The sequence below is a fragment of the Cryptomeria japonica genome, chromosome 3, assembly GCF_030272615.1.
Source record: "Cryptomeria japonica chromosome 3, Sugi_1.0, whole genome shotgun sequence".
Lineage (NCBI taxonomy): Eukaryota > Viridiplantae > Streptophyta > Pinopsida > Cupressales > Cupressaceae > Cryptomeria > Cryptomeria japonica.
This window is the reverse complement of record NC_081407.1, coordinates 930,505,662-930,524,025: the sequence shown is the minus strand read 5'-3', so window position 1 is coordinate 930,524,025 and position 18,364 is coordinate 930,505,662.

The following is an 18,364-nucleotide window of genomic DNA, read 5'->3' as shown; positions in this document are numbered from 1 at the left end:
TTCTTGGGGAAGGGAGTGTCAATAGGGCTTTGGATAGGATGGACAAGAATAGGGGAATCGTCATGAGTGTCTGGGAAGATGGGATCTTGGTCAATAATTGCATGCGATGATAAGGTTTCGGGATCTTGATCTTGATCTGTTTTAACACGCATTTCTTTATGCTCTAAATTATCCTCTTGACATGAGGTTGGACTTTGGATATGCATGGGGGATTCTGGCAAGGGCTCAGTGTTTTGGGATGAAGGAAATGCACTTTGAACATTTGTGATGGATTCTGGCAAGGAATCAATGCTTGAACATGAGGAAGAGGGACTTTGAATGGGGTCCTCTAAAATAGGTAATGCCAATAAAGTGCATGGTGGCATTGGGTCTTGTATTTCTGAAACATGACAAGGATGTGCATCATGAACTGGATTATCTTGGCAATCAATGATGGATAGCCCTTGGATAATTTCATCCTTGGGTGTATTGTTTTATGAGGACAATATAGAAGATTCTTGTGAAACTTCTAGAGGTGTAGGGATAGATGCCACTGGAGAGTCAATTTGTTTGCGAGGGAATCAGGCATTTCTAGACATAAGTGTATTATCTTGATCTTCCTCAAAGAACTCACTTGGTAATTTCCTTAAGAGCATTGCAATAAAGCCACCTTTCTTTCGAGGTTTTGACATGGTTGTATCTGGAAATTGAACTTGTTTGGCAAGGAGTTGGTTCTGATCTGATGTCATGTTTTGATATTGGACTTGGTTCAATTGTTTCGACATGCTTGAAACTTGGGTTGGTGTGTGCTGCAATCTTTGTTTTTGAATGTTTGGTGGTGGTTGTTGACATTGATATGTTGATTGAACTTGTTGATATTCCACCATTGGTTGAACCATTTGTTGACATTGTATAGTTGGTTGGACATATAGTTGAAATTGGACCATTGGTTGTGTTGGTTGTATATGTTGGACCATTGGTTGTGTCTGTTGGAAATGTTGGAGTTGTTGAACAATTGGTTGTGATGGTTGAAACTCTGATTGATAGTAAACACATTCTTGTTCTTGTTGTGGAGGCACATAATGTTGAAATTGTTGTTGTCTCTTTTCTTGAAATTGTTTCATCATCTCTATTTATGAGAGGAGAGTTGATATGTCTGATCGTTCAAGAAGAGATCTTACATCAATTGGCTCAATCTTTGGATTTCGACCTTGAAATTTTTGAAACATTTTGGACATTTGTGATCTATTCTTCTCAATGTTTTTCACTCTTTGTTCCAATAGTTCCTCTTCTCGAGCTAGTTTCTCCTCTAGTTTTTGTATTTGGAGATCTGTTTCATCATAAAAAGTTTGATCAATGTTGCTTTGTTGTTGGGTTGGATAGACTTGTGATTGCATTGTCGGTTGATATTTCAAACTTTATTGCATCATTGGTGCTTGGAACCTTGTTTCAATAGACATGTCACTATGCAAATGCAATATTTTTTTGGAATTTTTCAAGCATGATATATGATATGCAACTAAATGCAAACTAAATAGACAGAAATGCAATCTATGGCAAGAATGCAACCTATGTTTTTGGTTGTTTTTCAATATTTTGACAAACTCATGAATGCAATTCTAAGAATGAGACCCTTAGGAAATTGAAATGATGTCTAGACCTCAAAGGACAAAAGGACAAAGTGACAAAAGGACAAATGACAAAGTCTCCCCTATATGCTTAGATACTAAGCTAGGTTTGACCAAATGACAATAATGACATGAGACAAGAGTTTGATAAGGTCTAGACTTCTTAACAATGACTTCGGGTTTATCGAAGATTTGGATTACTCAAGTATGACAAAACCTAGTTTTTGAGACTATATGCAAAGGGACAATTACTATGCAAGTGACCCTAATATGATATGATAATGACCTAAGCTTAATGAAGAGACCTAGGGTATGCAAACATGAATGTATGACAATGGTATGACTCTAATGCAAGAGGACACATGCAAATGGATGATCCTTATTGATATGCAAAGGAGAATGACTTAGGTGAAACCTAACCTTGGTACTTGACAATGAACTTTGCAAAATGCAACCTAGGATGAACATAAATGTAAGTGACATGAATGTTGAGACAAGATTTTGAAAAATGTTTGACAACCATGTTTGAAGATGTTTTGAAATTTGTTTAATGAAATGTTCTTGTGTTTAGCCTTGTTTTGAATCAATTTGTCTTGTTTTTGAAATGAGATGCAATTCAACTTTTGACAAGTAAAGAAGACAAGATGTTTTAACATAGACTCAAGACAATCATGCTCATTTCCACATTTCTTATGGTAGGCAAGGGCATTAGGTACTTGAGAGGTAGACTTGTTATGGGATTCAAGGAGAATACATAGATGCTTGACCCCACGGACTCCCCTCCACGCCACTCACTTCTCAGGGCAGCCAAGCATCAGTCCCCATGGAAATCTCCCCATGGCGAACTTAGTATCTCTTCCAAGTATCCGAACTTGTCCTTCTCAAGCAACTAGAAGGGTTTTTGGCCTCTAAATACAAGGTGTTTAGTAAGGATTTCTGTTAAGTGTTACTCCTTGATGTCACGCAAGCGTGATTGAGACATTAAGCCCATCAAGATACCAAACAAATGTAGTCGTGCAAGCATGATTTAGACCAAGAGGCCCTACTTAGATGTTGCTATGAGAAAGAGTTCAAGGGTCATCACTTCCCAAGTAACTGCAATTCCCACGTAACCCTTCCTTCAAAGCTTTCGCTCATCAGGTATTTGTTTATAGTGAGTTAGAATGCCAAGGTATTCTAGCCGTACTCACTTTGGGTTGTTCCCTTCTCACGATTATCACTTGCTTGCAAAAGCAAAGTGGTCGAGAAGGCAGGCCCTCTAAAGGAGACACACAATCAAAGACACGAGCATGGTATCGAAGATCTAGATTTCTGATCACCCTAAGAAGGATGAGAGCATACTCTCCTACTCCAATGTCACACTCAAAAATCAAAGCAAAACCATGTTCATTCCAGCCTATTTAGAAAGCACTAGGTGCCTAAAACATTAATGACAAACACAAAGTTTAGTTGTTTCTCCAAGGCAACCTGCAAAAACCCAAGTTAGAAGTTTGAGGTATTTATTCTTTGACTATCGATTCTACATAACACATGTTAGTAGTTTCATTTGTTGTCTTTTCCATGCATATGTCAAGATGCTGCACAGATAATTAGTACCAAAAACCAAAACACAGAAAACAGAATGCAAAAACAAGACAATTTTCAAGTAAAACACTGCATTTTTACCTCTGTTCTGGACATTACACAAGCGCAGAACTCATGACACAGGCGCAGATCCCATGACACAAGTGCAGAATGTCTTTAACACAAGCGCAAAATGCTCAACATAGGCGCAAGTTGTCTGACATAGGCGCAGAAGTCCCCAGAAAGCCCTGCACTGCCCTGTTTTTGGTTTTTTATGGCCTCCAAATCAACTCAAAAGCACTCAAAGACACAGTAAAGGGGTTAGATGGTTAGTGTTCATGTTGGGTTCACCAATTAATGTGAGGTAGGAAATAGGAAATCATCACAAGCAAAATAAACATACTAATCATTAGCTCAATCACGAAAGCACAATTGTAATGATCTATCCTAAACACATTCAATAGAGACATAAAGATAAAACATTCAAAAAGATTATGCAAACAAGAGGTAAATCCAAATGCTTCCTTCATGCGGCTCCATTGTTCTTCTTTCCTCTTCAAATAGTTTGGTTGTGGATCTCACCTACAAGTGCACACACATAATTGAAAGCAAGTAGATAGGATTATTGATCAAGAGTACTAGAAATGTGATTGATTAGAAATTCGATAATCTGATAAGCGGCTTGGGGTCAAGAATCAAGGGGTTTGACTGAAGAAATTCATCCAATTTATAGAAGAATTGGAGAAAAGACAAGATTAGCGTGATTCAATTCAAATGGAAATTGCAAATCAATTATGTCAATTATGACAAATTTATGACAAATTATGCACTTTCTATGCAAAATTTGTTGATTGATGATTTATGACAAATTATGACAAACTTCTATGTCAAAAATTGATTGATTGTCAATTATGACAAATTATGACAAATTTCTATGTCATTTCCATGAATTTAGGAGAGAAATAGGAGAAATTTGAAATTAAGAATTTAGAAAATTAGAAAATTAGAGAATTAAGAATTTAGGAATTAAGAAATTGATGGAAATTAGAAATTAGGTAAATTAATTAATAATTTGTCATTTATTAATTAATTCACAAAGAGGAATAATTAGTCAATTAAATGAACATTTAATTGTAATGAGAAGACTTAGGATAATAAATAATTTATTAATCCTAAAGGAAGAAATGACACACAAGGTTAAATGATTAAATCATGAAACCCTAGAAGATGAATTAGCAATGCGAGAATGACAATTAGGTCTTGATTGAAGATAACTGATATCGACCATGATTTCGAATTGATAAATGACCAATGTGATAAATGATTTGATTGATAAATGTGCCAATTGACGACGAACAATGACTAGTTGATCCAAATTGACACGATTGAGAAGGATAAAGATCAATGACAAATCGATCACAAAAAGACAATAATTGATGACAAAATAGATTGCAAAACGACAATATTGAAAATGACCATGATCGATGACAAATCGATCGTAAAATGACAAGATCGAACATGACAATGACAGATGACAAATCAATCATAAAATGACAAGATTGATAAGAGGACAAAACCCTAATTAGGATTGACGATGTCCAAAATGATGACAAATTAGCACACACATTGATGTGACAGGATAAAATCGATCAAAATCATGATTGGATAGTGTTGTTGACAAGAACAAATTTGAGAGTGAGACAACTGAAGAATGTAGAAGAATGACTCGATGCTCACGAATGATAAAGACCAAGTGTGAAACATAGGAGAAATGTTAATGCGACGCAAAAACCTAAAATGAGGCAATGCGCAAATGTTAAAGTATGACTGCACAAGCGTTGACCATTTTTAGGTGTCTACATTTTGCCCCTCTTTGAGACAATGCGATTTTAAGCGTTGTTTCAAAGAACAATAATGAAAATGCCCCAGACAATGATAATGACATATGCATGCCCCCTCGAGGAATTGGCTGGAAACGTACAGAAAAGAGGCCAATTGATTGATAAAAATGATAGGATCGAATGGATTGACAATCGGAGATTGGATGCATGAAGGACAAGCAATTGAAGACACAAAAGACCGCGACCAACATAAGATGGAGAGGGTGCACATCCATCTATGCAATAACAAAGATCTATAAATGGGACCAAGAGAGTGACAATTTGCTCATTTACACTAGCCAAAGAGGAGGATTTGTTGCACTGGACAAGGACACTTGCAGATAGATGGCGAACATTCCAATGGTGGATCACTTCGGGGAACATGTACACCCATTCAATTGACCGAACAATGCAGGAGCAGCAGTATGGATCTCAAAAAACCATGTTTTCAATTTGATGAATTTTGAGTGCTTCCGGGACATTGCGGGGCCCATAGGGGATGCAGAAAATGACTTCTGCGCTTGTGTAGGGCGAATCCTGCACTTGTGTAGGGTCTTCTACGCTTGTGTAGGAAGAAAAAAGCGTAGGTTACCTGACACAGGCGCAGGTTACCTAACACAGGTGCAATTTGTGCAATGCAAACCCTAAGTTTGGTCAAAATGACATGCAAATGATCCGAAAAAAGGGGACAAGGGTAGGATAGGTCAAATTAGTTGAAAAAAACACCCTGATTAGACATGAAAATGAGGAAATGTAACCCGTAGGAGCAAACCCTAATACTGACAAAATATGCCCCTATTGTGATGCAGAGTCGACAGTATCCATTGATCACGTGAGAGAACCGACCAGACTGCTTCATGCTACAACATAGACTCAGGAGCACAGACAGAGATACACTAGCAGGACTTGGGATATACTATGTCACATTCATGCCCAACATTAGGGAAAACACAAGACTGCTTACCGCATTGGCAAAATGATGGCATTCAGAGACTTCCTCATTCCATCTGGCGACTGGAGAGGCGACGTTGACACTGGAGGATGTATGGCGTATCCTCCGCATTCTGATTCATGGAGAGATGATAGAGTATGACCCAATCATAGGGAGAGATGCATTGTGCAGATCATTTGAGTGTGATGTAGATGACCTGGATATTGTCGAGAGGGAGATTGGCTGGGAGACCATGCCATCAGAGTATGATCGGCGATACGTGGTGATAGAAGTGGTGATAGCATGCCTACTAGCAGGGCACAGATGAGGACATGGATTCACTATTCGATGGGGAAGAATGCTAGAGGGGATGGCGATAGAGGGGATGGTGTATGTATGGGGACCACGTGTACTGGCTATGTTGTATTTTTAGTTGCATCACATAGCATATCAGGGAGTTCAGACGTTGAGTTGTGGAGTCACATTCCTACAGGTATGGGCATTTGAGCATATAGCCATATGTCGACCGATTACAGATAGACAGGTAGAACCACACCGACCATATGTGTACTATTATGGTAGAGCACTGAGACAGGGTCCTTTTGGATACATACTATATTGGCGACATGAGCTAGACAGACTGAGAGAGTTCATATGGAGGCCATATCGTGATTGCCCGGGATGGTCAGATGATAGTGAGGAGCTACCTTATTGTAGATAGGAGAGGTACTTGATTGGGTGACCAGTGAATTGCCAGAGAGTGATTGAGCTATACCTACCAGAGAGGGTCAGATGACAGTTTGGAGAGAGGCAGGATGTACCTAGGAGGACTGCACACTTTGCCCGATCTCACAGAGAGATGAGTCAGTGGGGGAGTATGATTCAGCCACACACAGCATATGCTAACTTCTCACAGCTACAACAGAGACCGTGGGAGTGGAGATATTCCATTGGAGGACACTATATGAGGGTTTAGTTCCACCAGAGCAGAGAGCACCTTCTTATCGGGCACGATCGAGGATAGAGAGCAGAGCACGCTCTCGAAGGTCATTGAGCAGCATGGGGGTGAGTGGACCTATGAGACCACCCTAGCCAGGATTAGGAGGGACATCATCCATAAGACATTGCAAGGATAAGGAGGACAGAGGGAGCACCCAGTGACAGAGGCACGTGCTCCTTAGGACAGACAGGGGACATTATGTAGTTTGACATGTTGTAGTCAGCCTGCGGGCCATACTTAGGATAGATAGTCCAATTTTGTACTCCGATATTATGTTGACATATGATATGATATGCATCGATATGATGAGATGCAATATGTTATGACTGATAGTTATTTTCCATGTATGGATGACTTATGCACTGTTTATATACCATAGTGGAACATGTATGAATGTATATTTTTATGTATTTTTGAGACATTTATAATATGAAATAGATAAAATGCTTGATGTGATGCTCGATGTAATGCAAATGTACTAACCAAATGGATGCAGGATGTAGTATGTATGGTTGGAAATCGGAGCACTAGACCGAACTGATTATCCGAACTGACGGAAGAAATGTTAATAAGAAGAAATGAGACAAAAGACAATTAGAGATGAAGAAAAACTTGCTTTCAGTAATGCACTTTGTAGGTGAGAACCTTTATTTTTATGTAGAAAAATGGATGCGTAGCGTCATGGCATTGAAGGCCAGAGATAAAATGCAACCCTTTTTGCAAAAGACAGACACATCACAGACAAACAGCAATCACAACAAAAAAGAAAAGGATCACGTCGGGTTCACCAATTAATGTGAGGTAGGAAATAGGAAATCATCACAAGCAAAATAAACATACTAATCATTAGCTCAATCACGAAAGCACAATTGTAATGATCTGTCCTAAACACATTCAATAGAGACATAAAGATAAAACATTCAAAAAGATTATGCAAACTGGAGGTAAATCCAAATGCTTCCTTCATGCAGCTCCATTGTTCTTCCTTCCTCTTCAAATAGTTTCGTTGTGGATCTCACCTACAAGTGCACACACATAATTGAAAGCAAGTAGACAAGATTATTGATCAAGAGTACTAGAAATGTGATTGATTAGAAATTCGATAATCTGATTGGCGGCTTGGGGTCAAGAATCAAGGGGTTTGATTGAAGAAATTCATCCAATTTATAGAAGAATTGGAGAAAAGACAAGATTAGCATGATTCAATTCAAATGGAAATTGCAAATCAATTATGTCAATTATGACAAATTTATGACAAATTATGCACTTTCTATGCAAAATTTGTTGATTGATGATTTATGACAAATCATGACAAACTGCTATGTCAAAAATTGATTGATTGTCAATTATGACAAATTATGACAAATTTCTATGTCATTTCCATGAATTTAGGAGAGAAATAGGAGGAATTTGAAATTAAGAATTTAGAAAATTAGAAAATTAGAGAATTAAGAATTTAGGAATTAAGAAATTGATGGAAATTAGAAATTAGGTAAATTAATTAATAATTTGTCATTTATTAATTAATTTACAAAGAGGAATAATTAGCCAATTAAATGAACATTTAATTGTAATGAGAAGACTTAGGATAATAAATAATTTATTAATCCTAAAGGAAGAAATGACATACAAGGTTAAATGATTAAATCATGAAACCATAGAAGATGAATTAGCAATGCGAGAATGACAATTAGGTCTTGATTGAAGATAATTGATATTGACCATGATTTCGAATTGATAAATTACCAATGTGATAAATGATTTGATCAATAAATGCACCAATTGACAAGGAACAATGACTAGTTGATCCAAATTGACACGATTGAGAAGGATGACGATTGATGACAAATCGATCGCAAAATGACAAGATTGACAAAAAGACAAGGATTGATGACAAAATAGATTGCAAAATGACAATATTCAAAATGACCACGATTGATGACAAATCGATCGTAAAATGACAAGATCGAACATGACAACGACCGATGACAAATCGATCGCAAAATGAAAAAGATTGATAAGAGGACAAAACCCTAATTAGGATTGACGATGTCCAAAATGATGACAAATTAGCACACACATTGATGCGACAAAATAAAATTGATCAAAATCATGATTAGATAGTGTTGTCGACAAGACCAAATTTGAGAGCGAGACAACTGAAGAATGTAGAAGAATGACTTAATGCTCACAAATGATAAAGACAAAGTGCGAAACATAGGAGAAATGTTAATGCGACGCAAAAACCTAAAATGAGGCAATGCACAAATGTTAAAGTATGACTCCGCAAGCGTTGACCTTTTTTAGGTGTCTACATTTTGCCCCTCTTTGAGACAATGCGATTTTAAGCGTCATTTCAAAGAACAATAATGAAAATGCCCCAGACAATGACAATGACATATGCATGCCCCCTCGAGGAATTGGCCGGAAATAGGCAGAGAAGAGGCCAATTGATCGATAAAAATGATAGAAAATGATAGGAGAAAACAGACTGTTAGGACTGATGGAAGAAATGTTAGTAAGCAGAAATTAGACAGAGGACAGGTAGAGATGAAGAAAAACTTGCTTTTAGCAATGCACTTTGTAGGTGAGAACTTTTATTTTAATGTAGCAAAATGGATGCGTAGCATCATGGCATTGAAGGCCAGAGCCGAAATGCAACCCTTTTTGCAAAAGACAGACACATCACAAACAAACAACAATCACAACAAAAAGAAAAGAGATCATGAACCATCCTAGTCACTCTAAATCACTCAGTGACATCATTGAGCAACATAGGAACATGACCGAAGCCAAAGATAAATCAATAAAAAGATAAGATGCACAAATTCCAACAAATCAAACAAATATCTTGATCTTCATTGTCAAAAGTTGAAAGCGTTGATAGAACGATCATGCTGTCTGGTTTTAGGACATGTTGTACCCCATCTAAGACAGGACATAGTCTAGTTTCGAGTATACCACACCCTGTATAAGACCCATGATAGTAGAGACAAGGACAAATGATATTGATGGTTGATTGATATGACAATTCTGATCAGTTTGAATGTCTGGTTTGATCAAAAAGTTCATCTGTTTAAGCATGATTTCATTAAAGCACAATGTGTGATTGCATGTCTTTGGAGGTATGCTCAGTGATTTGTCTGATGCACCAAGAGGATACTTATTGCCAAATGCTTGTTTTTGTTTTGCTTTTCGATTTTCTTTTGGTGTTCATTTTTTTCAGGACTTTATATGACTTTTTAGGGATTTTTCTTAGGACATTATTTGATTTTTTTTGGATTATTGCAGGTCATTTTTCAATTTTTAAGAGATTTTTTTAGGACATTTGTCAATTTTTATGATTTTTACAGGACATTTTTCATTTTTTATGATTTTTTGAGGACATTTTTCAATTTTTATGATTTTATTTCAGGACATTTTTCAATTTTTATGATTTTTTCCCTCAGTGTCTAGCAAGGCAAGGAATATGACAGGTGAATAAATAGGCTTGCTGAAATGATGGTAGATAGAGGGAAGACAAAGGCCTTTTATTATAGAGACAATACAGATGCAATTTCCAAGGGCTATTGTGTGATGGGACAAGAGACTGGATATGACAATGTAAAGCAGTGACATGGCATGAGGGACATGTCAAGAGGTTTTTGAAACCATGTTTAAATTTTGTGTCCTTATGTCAGATCAAGATCAAGGAATGAAAAAGAGTGTATGGATAGCGATAAGATATGGATAGGATAAGCAAGACCAAGAATGGATAAGGGACATGGACTGAAGGTCGGGATAGGATAAGGGATAGTGGTAGAAAGTTGCAATAAGATAGGGAATATGGATGAAAGGTTGTAATAAGCAAATGGATAAATGACCAAAAGCTATGATAGACTGAAAGCTACAAACAAGATGCATGATGCTCATGAAGATCGTCAGCCCTGTCAAGATCAAAGGTGGAAAGAGGAAATGGACATGAGGGACAATAGGATATGAAGGGTAATGACAGGGGTTCGATAGGATAATGAAGAGCAATAGGATATGAAGGAAACCTGCCCCCAAGTGTCGTGTGCAAGAAGTTCATAAATTACACATGATGCCTGTTTGCTAGGTTTTCATCATGGTACTTGCCCAAGGCACCTGTTTGCCAGGTTTTCACCAGTGGACGAATTATTTTTGCTTTACTTTTTTTTTTCTTTTTCTTTTTTTCACTTTTTTTTTTCTTTTCACTTTTTCAATAGAAGATGGACACGTGATAGGGGATGGAAGAAGGACTCAAGCATATTATTGTTTGGATAGTAGCCTTGAAAAAAATGGACCATGACCTTTAAAAGCATGCTCAAAGACATTGGTAGGATAAGAACATGGAAAATAAGATGAAACTAAGGCAAGGATTTATGCAAAGGATTGGACCAGAGGGATGGAAGGATGGAAAATATGCATTGGATAATGGATAGGGTATTGGAAGAATTGGGCTTCAAAGGATGGAAATGAAGGCAAGATCAACATTGGCACACACCTTGAGGGGTGATGGATTGATGGAGGAAAGATGTATTTTGGATATTGAGATTTTGACGAAGGAAAGGCTATGGATTTTGGGACATAAGGGCCCAAAATGGATGAAGAAGGTGATGGAGGAACAAATTTGAGAGGTTTGGATGGAGGAATAGCAATTTTGGTTGCCAAGTTGGATTTTTCTTTTTGTGCTTCAAGAAGCTTCTTAGGGATCCACATGGTTTTTGATTTTTCATGCTTTTGTGGTTCCTTGGAGTGCATTGCTTGCACAAGGGATTTAGGAACCCATATATATTTTGACTTTTGTTTTTGATTTTACTCAGTGGGCCTTTGTGGCCTTTTGGATATTTCTTTTTCTTTATAGATCATATTTTTCTTTGCTTTGACATGTCGATTATATTGGACATGTTGATCCTTAAGATCTTCTTTGACACAACCCTTAAGATCTGTGTAGACATGACCCTTAAGATCTTCTTTGACATAAAGGGATTCTTGCTTATGAAGGTCTACTCCTTTGCCTTTATGAATATCTTGACTTGTAGGACACTCTTTTCTTTGGGAAGAAGACGCGAGTCCATTATGTGGTGGATATGACATGAGAGAAATAATGAGATCTTGAAATGGATCGGATTGCACCAAAGTGGAAGAACCCATTGTGCATGTCAACGGTTCACGAACATCTTGCACTGACACATTAGAATCATGAAGGGGATTAGGATCATGAGAGGGACTAGGACTTTGTAGTGGACATGGTTCAATGACAGGCTCTTCAAGAGATGGAATGGGAGAAATAATGGGATCATCAAAAGAGATGCAATCTTGGACTGTATATGGAGCATTAGGACAAGGAGATGGAGGAACAAGTGGATCTTGTGGAGGATCTAAAGGAAGAATTTGATCTTGACAAGGAGGAAGATCATTGGAATCCTCTTTAAAGGTGCTTTGCTCTTGACTTTCAATGGGATCATCATAAAGGATGGAAAGGATATCTTGATCTTTCTTAGGAAGTGGAATGTCAATGGGATTTGAAAGGACATTATGTTCATGAAATGGAAGGGGATCGTTTGGGATTGGATGGACTGGGATATCTTGATCTTTCTCGGGGAAGGGAGCGTCAATAGGGCTTTGGATAGGATGGACAAGAATAGGGGAATCGTCATGAGTGTCTGGGAAGATGGGATCTTGGTCAATAATTGGATGGGATGATAAGGTTTCGGGATCTTGATCTTGATCTGTTTTAACACGCATTTCTTTATGCTCTAAATTATCCTCTTGACATGAGGTTGGACTTTGGATATGCATGGGGGATTCTGGCAAGGGCTTAGTGTTTTGGGATGAAGGAAATGCACTTTGAACATTTGTGATGGAGTCTGGCAAGGAATCAATGCTTGAACATGAGGAAGAGGGACTTTGAATGGGGTCCTCTAAAACAGGTAATGGCAATAAAGTGCATGGTGGCATTGGGTCTTGTATTTCTGAAACATGACAAGGATGTGCATCATGAATTGGATTATCTTGGCAATCAATGATGGATAGCCCTTGGATAATTTCATCGTTGGGTATATTGTTTGATGAGGACAATATAGAAGATTCTTGTGAAACTTCTAGAGGTGTAGGGATAGATGCCACTGGAGAGTCAATTTGTTTGCGAGGGAATCAGGCATTTCTAGACATAAGTGTATTATCTTGATCTTCCTCAAAGAACTCACTTGGTAATTTCCTTAAGAGCATTGCAATAAAGCCACCTTTCTTTTGAGGTTTTGACATGGTTGTATCTGGAAATTGAACTTGTTTGGCAAGGAGTTGGTTCTGATCTGATGTCATGTTTTGATATTGGACTTGGTTCAATTGTTCCGATATGCTTGAAACTTGGGTTGGTGTGTGCTGCAACCTTTGTTTTTGAATGTTTGGTGGTGGTTGTTGACATTGATATGTTGATTGAACTTGTTGATATTCCACCATTGGTTGAACCATTTGTTGACATTGTATAGTTGGTTTGACATATTGTTGAAATTGGACCATTGGTTGTGTTGGTTGTATATGTTGGACCATTAGTTGTGTCTATTGGAAATGTTGGAGCTGTTGAACAATTGGTTGTGATGGTTGAAACTCTGATTGATAGTAAACACATTCTTGTTCTTGTTGTGGAGGCACATAATGTTGAAATTGTTGTTGTCTCTTTTCTTGAAATTGTTTCATCATCTCTATTTGTGAGAGGAGAGCTGGTATGTCTGATCGATCAAGAAGAGATCTTACATCAATTGGCTCAATCTTTGGATTTCGACCTTGAAATTTTTGAAACATTTTGGATATTTGTGATCTATTCTTCTCAATGTTTGTCACTCTTTGTTCCAATATCTCCTCTTCTCGAGCTAGTTTCTCCTCTAGTTTTTGTATTTGGAGATTTGTTTCATCATAAAAAGTTTGATCAATGTTGCTTTGTTGTTGGGTTGGATAGAATTGTGATTGCATTGCCAGTTGATATGTCAAACTTTATTGCATCATTGGTGCTTGGAACCTTGTTTCAATAGACATGTCACTATGCAAATGCAATATTTTTTTGGAATTTTTCAAGCATGATATATGATATGCAACTAAATGCAAACTAAATAGATGGAAATGCAATCTATGGCAAGAATGCAACCTATGTTTTTGGTTGTTTTTCAAGATTTTGACAAACTCATGAATGCAATTCTAAGAATGAGACCCTTAGGAAATTGAAATGATGTCTAGACCTCAAAGGACAAAAGGAAAAAGTGACAAAAGGACAAATGACAAAGTCTCCCCTATATGCTTGAATACTAAGCTAGGTTTGACCACATGACAATAATGACATGAGACAAGAGTTTGATAAGGTCTAGACTTCTTAACAATGACTTCGGGTTTATCGAAGATTTGGATTACTCAAGTATGACAAAACCTAGTTTTTGAGACTATATGCAAAGGGACAATTAATATGCAAGTGACCCTAATATGATATGATAATGACCTAAGCTTAATGAAGAGACCTAGGGTATGCAAATATGAATGTATGACAATGGTATGCTTCTAATGCAAGAGGACACATGCAAATGGATGACCCTTATTGATATGCAAAGGAGTATGACTTAGGTGAAACCTAACCTTGGTACTTGACAATGAACTTTGCAAAATGCAACCTAGGATGAACCTTAATGTAAGTGACATGAATGTTGAGACAAGATTTTGAAAAATGTTTGACAACCATGTTTGAAGATGTTTTGAACTTTGTTGGATGAAATGTTCTTGTGTTTAACCTTGTTTTGAATCAATTTGTCTTGTTTTTGAAATGAGATGCAATTCAACTTTTGACAAGTAAAGAAGACAAGATGTTTTAACATAGACTCAAGACAATCATGCTCATTTCCACATTTCTTATGGTAGGCAAGGGCATTAGGTACTTGAGAGGTAGACTTGTTATGGGATTCAAGGAGAATACATAGATGCTTGACCCCACGGGCTCCCCTCCACGGCACTCACTTCTCAGGGAAGCCAAGCATCAGTCCCCATGGAAATCTCCCCATGGCGAACTTAGTATGTCTTCCAAGTATCCGAACTTGTCCTTCTCAAGCAACTAGAAGGGTTTTTGGCCTCTAAATACAAGGTGTTTAGTAAGGATTTCTGTTAAGTGTTACTCCTTGATGTCACGCAAGCATGATTGAGACATTAAGCCCATCAAGATACCAAACAAATGTAGTCACGCAAGCACAATTTAGACCAAGAGGCCCTACTTAGATGTTGATATGAGAAAGAGTTCAAGGGTCATCACTTCCCAAGTAACTGCAATTCCCACGTAACCCTTCCTTCAAAGCTTTCGCTCATCTGGTATTTGTTTATAGTGAGTTAGAATGCCAAGGTATTCTAGCCGTACTCACTTTGGGTCATTCCCTTCTCACGATTATCACTTGCTTGCAAAAGTAAAGTGGTCGGGAAGGCAGGCCCTCTAAAGGAGACACACAATCAAAGACACGAGCATGGTATCGAAGATCTGGATTTCTGATTACCCTAAGAAGGATGAGAGCATACTTTCCTACTCCAATGTCACACTCAACAATCAAAGCAAAAACATGTTCATTCCAGCCTATTTAGAAATCACTAGGTGCCTAAAACATTAATGACAAACACAAAGTTTTGTTCTTTCTCCAAGGAAACCTGCAAAAACCCAAGTTAGAAGTTTGAGGTATTTATTCTTTGACTATCGATTCTGCATAACACATGTTAGTAGTTTCATTTTTTGTCTTTGCCATGCATATGTCAAGATGCTGCACAGATAATTAGTACCAAAAACCAAAACACAGAAAATAGAATGCAAAAACAAGATAATTTTCAAGTAAAACACTGCATTTTTACCTCTGTTCTGGACTTTACACAGGCGCAGAACTCATGACACAGGTGCAGAACCCATGACACAAGCGTAGAATGTCTTTAACACAAGCGCAAAATGCTCAACACAGGCGCAGAAGTCCCCAGAAAGCCCTGCACTGCCCTGTTTTTGGTTTTTTTTGGCCTGCAAATCAACTCAAAAGCACTCAAAGACACAGTAAAGGGGTTAGATGGTTAGTATTCACGTCGGGTTCACCAATTAATGTGAGGTAGGAAATAGGAAATCATCACAAGCAAAATAAACATACTAATCATTAGCTCAATCATGAAAGCACAATTGTAATGATCTATCCTAAACACATTCAATAGAGACATAAAGATAAAACATTCAAAAAGATTATGCAAACCAGAGGTAAATCCAAATTCTTCCTTCATGTGGCTCCATTGTTCTTCTTTCCTCTTCAAGTAGTTTGGTTGTGGATCTCACCTACAAGTGCACACACATAATTGAAAGCAAGTATACAAGATTATTGATCAAGAGTACTAGAAATTTGATTGATTAGAAATTCGATAATCTGATTAGCAGCTCAAGAATCAAGGGGTTTGATTGAAGAAATTCATCCAATTTATAGAAGAATTGGAGAAAAGACAAGATTAGCATGATTCAATTCAAATGGAAATTGAAAATCAATTATGTCAATTATGACAAATTTATGACAAATTATGCACTTTCTATGCAAAATTTGTTGATTGATGATTTATGACAAATTATGACAAACTTCTATGTCAAAAATTGATTGATTGTCAATTATGACAAATTATGACAAATTTCTATGTCATTTCCATGAATTTAGGAGAGAAATAGGAGGAATTTGAAATTAAGAATTTAGAAAATTAGAAAATTAGAGAATTAAGAATTAAGGAATTAAGAAATTGATGGAAATTAGAAATTAGGTAAATTAAATAATAATTTGTCATTTATTAATTAATTTGCAAAGAGGAATAATTAGCCAATTAAATGAACATTTAATTGTAATGAGAAGACTGAGGATAATAAATAATTTATTAATCCTAAAGGAAGAAATGACACACAAGGTTAAGTGATTAAATCATGAAACCCTAGAAGATGAATTAGCAATGCGAGAATGACAATTAGGTCTTGATTGAAGATAATTGATATCGACCATGATTTCGAATTGATAAATGACCAATGTGATAAATGATTTGATTGATAAATGCGCCAATTGACGAGGAACAATGACTAGTTGATCCAAATTGACATGATTGAGAAGGACGATGATTGATGACAAATCGATCGCAAAATGACAAGATTGACAAAAGGACAAGGATTGATGACAAAATAGATTGCAAAACGACAATATTGAAAATGACCACGATCGATGACAAATCGATCGTAAAATGACAAGATCGAACATGACAATGACTGATGACAAATCGATCGTAAAATGACAAGATTGATAAGAGGACAAAACCCTAATTAGGATTGACGATGTCCAAAATGATGACAAATTAGCACACACATTGATGCGACATGATAAAATCGATCAAAATCATGATTGGATAGTGTTGTCGACAAGACCAAATTTGAGAGCGAGACAACTGAAGAATGTAGAAGAATGACTCGATGCTCACAAATGATAAAGACCAAGTGCGAAACATAGGAGAAATGTTAATGCAACGCAAAAACCTAAAATGAGGCAATGCGCAAATGTTAAAGTATGACTCCGCCAGCGTTGACCATTTTTAGGTGTCTACACCATCATATCCTATTCGATCTCTACCATAGCCCGGCTAGGGATTATGACTGTTATTTTTATCATTTCTTGCATGGAAAATAAAATGTAATTGTGAAAAGTGTTTGGTAGGGAAGAAGAAATCCTTTTTCAATCTCAATAGAATAAAGGAGGTGTGACAGGGTGTGGAAATCAACAAACCCTACCGAACAAGACTCCTAAACCCTTAAACACTTAAAAAGAGCCATTTTGGGGTCTATATCGGTATGGTCATACCGAAAAAACTTACTTCCTGATTCTCAAAGAGTGTCTAAAAGGGTGTTTGAATCAGAAAATCTCTTAGGGGGTCCTTTTTAAGGATTTTTGAGTAATTGGGCAAAAATCGTGAAGGTAGGGCTAAAAGGGGCTCTGAGGGCTACTAGGCCTAGAAAATAGGAACAAGAGAAAGCGATGGAGAAATGGAGAGAAACCAATCAAAAAACCACATGAAGGGAATTGAAACACCTTCTCAATATTATCTTAAACCCCTACAAGTGAATGTGGGAGGTTTTGACAACTTGATGGTTGGATTTACTCTAGTGAATCCCAACCATGATTTTTGAGTAATAGGAGAAAACAAGTTGTTAGGGAGAATTCAGAAGGAGTTTAGTTGTTTTAATTGATACTAGGCAAGACCAAGGTGTGGAAAAGTATGGAATCCCACTATAACATCTTTTACCAACCTACTAATCAAGGTGGAACTCTTGTGTGGGATCCTCACTATCACCCACTTTGTCCATCAATTGGTT